Source organism: Pollicipes pollicipes, unplaced genomic scaffold (assembly GCF_011947565.3).
Source record: "Pollicipes pollicipes isolate AB1234 unplaced genomic scaffold, Ppol_2.1 Scaffold_2498;HRSCAF=2932_pilon_pilon_pilon, whole genome shotgun sequence".
In the NCBI taxonomy this organism is placed as follows: domain Eukaryota; kingdom Metazoa; phylum Arthropoda; class Thecostraca; order Pollicipedomorpha; family Pollicipedidae; genus Pollicipes; species Pollicipes pollicipes.
Window position 1 is genome coordinate 1 of NW_023596118.1, and position 5,068 is coordinate 5,068.

General features: G+C 49.2%; 1 long non-coding RNA gene across 1 annotated transcript; it reads right to left on the bottom strand.

The window, feature by feature from the left end:
- Nucleotides 1–1,841: 1,841 nt before the first annotated feature.
- LOC119097240 (uncharacterized) lies at nucleotides 1,842–4,814 on the bottom strand. The gene is made up of 3 exons (XR_005094141.1): nucleotides 4,761–4,814; nucleotides 3,929–4,011; nucleotides 1,842–2,187 (listed from the first exon to the last, which is right to left on the bottom strand). It is a non-coding gene; the product is annotated as an uncharacterized LOC119097240 (long non-coding RNA).
- Nucleotides 4,815–5,068: the final 254 nt, after the last annotated feature.

The following is a 5,068-nucleotide window of genomic DNA, read 5'->3' on the forward strand; positions in this document are numbered from 1 at the left end:
GAGTGTTTGCCCCGACGCTGGACACCCGGGACACTAAATGTTTTCCGTCCCCAACGGCCCGGTAAGAGTAGGAGAAAGGGCAACCAACGGTTTTTGGGTTTCCATGACCCTTTAGCACTAATAGTGCTAAAGTGCTAAAGCATCATCAATGACCCGGTCGGCGGCACACTACTCGACGGCGGTTTTCCCGAAGCTTCTGCTGTTGCAACGGTTGCAGCAGAGGGCGGCCGGGGCTGAGGAGCGGCAACGGAGGCGACGCGCCAGACAGCGGTGGAAAAATTGACTCGAGGTGCTGCTGGAACTGGTTTATCTGCTGACCGAGCTACTGCAGTTCAGGTGCTTCGGTGGGCAGCCGCCGTTCATCTCATTCGAGGTGACCAGACAGTCTCTTCTACATTGTCGGCGTTCCAGTCAGTATACAAAGCCCGTGTTGCTCGACCCTGTCGCGAACCCCGGGTCTTAGGGCGACAGTACACAGCCTCTAATAGATGTGGTTGATGTGGATGTGACTGGCGGCGCGAGAAGTGCGCGGCGGCAGCGATTGGTGGGGTAACACAGTTTGTAGCCCGTCTTGGGATACGGCTTGTGCCGGCGTCAATGCAGCGGTCTACGATGATGGCCTTTATGCGACTGAGTGTGGGTAATGGTTCGTGATGTGTATGAACTGTGAGTCACGTGCTCACGATACTGTTAAATGTGCCTTTCCACGGCTTGGTGGTTGGGTTTTTTATATACGTGTCAATTACGCATATGCACTTTTTCATACAAGTGGAATCTATGTGCGGCGGGATGTAGCAATCAGCTGCTGACCGAGGAAGGAGGACCGTGCAACACTAAAATCAATGAGTCAGTCGTTTACAGTCATTGCAGTCAGTACTGAAGCCAAACGAGCTGCCTCATACACGTTCGGGTTGGCTGATGCGAGATTTCGTGTCGACGCCCACGCGCCATTCCAGTCTTCAAAAACTAGTCAAAGGCCCCTGTGGCCCACCACTTCCCAATGTACAAGTGTGCTTTGGTTAAGTGTAGTGGTGTCAGATTTGCCAACGGATCTCAAAAATGACGTAGAGAAAGAAGCATTTGCATTGAATCCTGATTGGAAAGATGCGACAGGAGAATGACACACCTAATTTGCTTTCCAAACTGACATTCAGGTATAACGCATTTTTACCAATGGGGTGGGTCTATTTCCGTGCTTAGGTGTCATCTTCCGCCCAGAATTGCAAATCTCGCCATACTGCCCTTGTGAACACTGCTTTTTCACACGTTCATCAGCTCCACCTACACAGATTGCTACTATAAACGGGGAGCAACAACAAGGAGATCGTTTTTGTCCTTGCGAAATTTACTAGCGAGCATCATCCAAACGTGAACGAAGTCGACATCTAATGTGTTAAGTCCACTGAGACTCATTTCGCCTTACGACGTGCTCTAACAATCACGTTATGGACATGGATTTAACATCTCTCCATGAGCGCCAGGACAGAGCATCTTCTGCTGACAGGGCACGTAAGCATGCAGCTTGGCCAGAAACCTCCATGTGGCTAACAAACATGCCAAGCTGCCTCATCACAGCTGCCTTTTCCGCATTGCACCAGGCAATACGTCTTTTTTGCCAGTGGTGTTTTTTTTCCTGAGCGTCATTGTTAGTCTCTCGATGTGAAGATGTCTCCTCCGAAAACAAGTCTCCCTTCCCCTCTTGGCTTTTTGTCCAGGTAGGACATTTGCGACCTCCACCACACAATCGTCTTCACCCATGTCCTCCGGATCGTCCTCTTTTGCCATTGGTGCGCTGTTGAGATAGTCGACCTCGTCCAGATTTTTCCCTTTGCAGACAGAGATGCCATTTTTGGTTTATTGGTTTTATACAACACGCATCACATCGCAGCCTACTCCTGTACATTTTGCTTCGATCCTGAGCATAAAGCACAGCGACTTTAAAACATGGAAAAAGGAAAACAAAATAACTGACCCAAAACGGAACGCCAACTGTATTCTCGCTCCGTTGTTTCGTAATCTACGAACTACACACTGCACAACTACATTTTTAGAATACCGCTCCGTATTTAAGATCATCTAGAAAATGTATACAGTTTGGCTCCAATGGTAATTTGCAGGCCGTCCAATGCTTGAAAGCGGAGCTTCAAATACTCGCATCCTTAACGAGTGTCGCTCTCGGGGAGTAATCTGGAAAGCCGAAAACGGGTGAGATATGAGAAATTTCAGTTCAGAACAGGATTGTGACCCCCACGTGAAAGAAAGTTGTGCTTGTGTTCAGAAGCGTGGGCATGCACCACGCTGATGGCTCACGGGTGGTGGAATTAAAATAGCTGTGCAATAGTCGTGTCCCGAAAGATAGCTTTCCAGCTCGCAGCAAATCCGTGAATGAATATCGGAGGCCACAGGCCTCCCGTCCGCGTGCATATTACCCATCTTGTTAGAGCTCATGCACTGCCGTCAAGAAGAAGGAAGTGATGGGGCGGCGATGGGGGCGGAGAGAGGGGGACAACAATAAATCGTACTAAGCTCTAGCCACGCAGCCGAACTTAACCTGAAATTAGGCCAACAACAGCAGAGTCGCCAACATTCATCGTCAACGCGATCAGCAGCTACCGTGATTCGGACGGCCCTCATGCATGGTACGCGTGCCCGTTGGCAAACTATGGCGTGCCTGTCTTCATTCCTGTAGCCATGCACGCACAGCTGCGATGGGAATCGATTTAGAGAAGAGCAACAGTTCCAGTATCATCGCTGACCGCATGCGGCAAATGCGAGTCCATGCCCTGATGTCCTAGGCTTACTACGCCCTGTCAATGCCATGCTGTTCATGCACGCCATACGGTTAACAGTCGTAAGACAGCGAGGCATAACCGAAACGAGTTGTGGTAAAAAGCTTATTGCCTCTAAGCTCAAACAATGCATCAATAAGAAATGACGAAACTACGACAGACAGGCGGCGGTGGCCCACAGACCGTCATCCCAGCCCCCGGGCGAGTACGCCCCCCTAGCCCAAGTGTATGTCTACTGGCTGGTTGGTAAGAGTGGACAGTTTTCTGACCACTGCCATATCGCGGGTAGTGCAGGATGAAGGTAGTGTGCGCCATGATGCAAACATTACGATATATTTGATAGATGATTTTGGATCGAGTGCATATTGTGAGTGTGATTGCACGCTATATGTGAATGCCTCAACAAAAATTACAAAAAGACCAGACAACCAAACCGCTGACCTGACCATCGCATTTGAAACTATCCGACGTCACACCGTGATACTGGCCGCGAAACAGATGGGAGGCAGCCCCAATGCACACCAACGCCGCAACTGTTTTTGACAACGTGACACGCTGGAAGACCGACACCCCTCCTTGCTGCGGATGGGCTTCTCCACGCCATTGCGAGACACTCGTCTGTCTAGCCCCCGCAGACGAGGTCTCTTCGCAGGCATTTTGGTCTACCCGGAGTGCGCAGACCAGAACCATGCTTTATATATCATTGATCCCGGCGTAAAATGCGTAAAACAACATATAGTAATGATCCAAGGCTTGGTTCAATCGTCCCATTCATGGGAAATAATTAAAGAAACTATGTTGCAGCAAGCATCCTAAGCCATACACATTTCACATACAATGAAAAAACCGAGACTGCCAGTGACTAAAAACTTTTTGAAGCAACTTCTGCATCCCACCTGTTCGAATTTGGCAGGGAAACTGCTTACGAGGCCTATTTCCACCATCGCCAATGCTTCTCATTGTTCTTCGGGTAGCCGTGCCCGCGGTAAATATTCTCGAGGACCCATGAGCTCGAACTCTTGACCCGAACGCCCCAAAATCTGTCCTTCCCGAAGAATATCATGCTTCATATTGCAAATAGCATATGAAAATGCTGTTGCGCGTAAATCCTTAAGCATCCCAAATATAGCCCGAGTTACCTTTGTTGCAGTAAACTTTCCGGAGGACTTCTTTTAGAGGACTAAACTTCTTTAACTCTCCCAATGGTATACATATAGGCCACCTGAGAACAAAATTGTTTTTGCATGTTTCATTAAAGAATGACGCCATGCACCGGTGGTGCCAAAGAGAAGGAGCACTAAATGTTGACAAGACCATTCAATAACGCGGATGCGGGTGTACCTACATAATTGCAGGCCGCGATATGTTAGTGGTGTTGGTGCAGGTGGTGGTGGCGTTGGTTGCAGAATAAAGTGGGGCTGGTACAGTCGACACGTGCTTGCGTAGACCAGCGATGAGGATGGTGGAATGAGATACCAAAATGGCGTTACACTGAGGTCACGCACCATGCAGGAGCTGTTATGGTCACACAATGGTAGGGGGGGGGGGGGGGGAGGCAGACATTGGTGGTGTTGGCAGGATCAGACACTGGTGAAACTGGCAGGGCAATGGGGTCAGCTGCATGGAGCCGACACTCGCATGGAGCTGGAGGGGTCAGACACCATGGTGGGATGGGTAGACCCAGACATTGTGGTGGGGTGCATGGTGTCATGCACTGTAATGACATCCTACTGGTTAAGGCACTGATAGGGATGGTGGAGCCAGGCAGTGTAGTGGCATATTTGTGGGGGTCGGACGATGCAGTGGTGTTGGCAGTGTTGGACAATGTGATGGGGTAGATAGAGAAAGAAAAGCATGCATGAAATGCTAGGTTAGAGCTGATGACAACAAATTCTACATGTCACAAATGATTCACACCCTCTTCAGAGCAGTCATTTCCTAAATAATTTGACTTTCCTGACATCAACTGACCTGAATCAAGCCGGTCGCACTAAGGCTTTCTGGTCTTCAATCGCTTCAATGTCCGGTAGCTATAACATCACCTGAAACAGCAACAATGCTAAAAATTATTCAGTGGGTGGAGATTAACTAAGGACTAAGTATCTTTTTTTCAGCGCCCCGGAGGTGTTCATTGTATCTTAAACGTGAGGGACGTATGGACTTCCCGACATAGACTCAAACAAAACAGGGAATACCCCTTTCGGTGACCATTTTTTGGCAAAACATGCTCAGGCTGAAATCGAGGGAGGTATGGACCCTATGCCCCTTTTAGAGCCCAA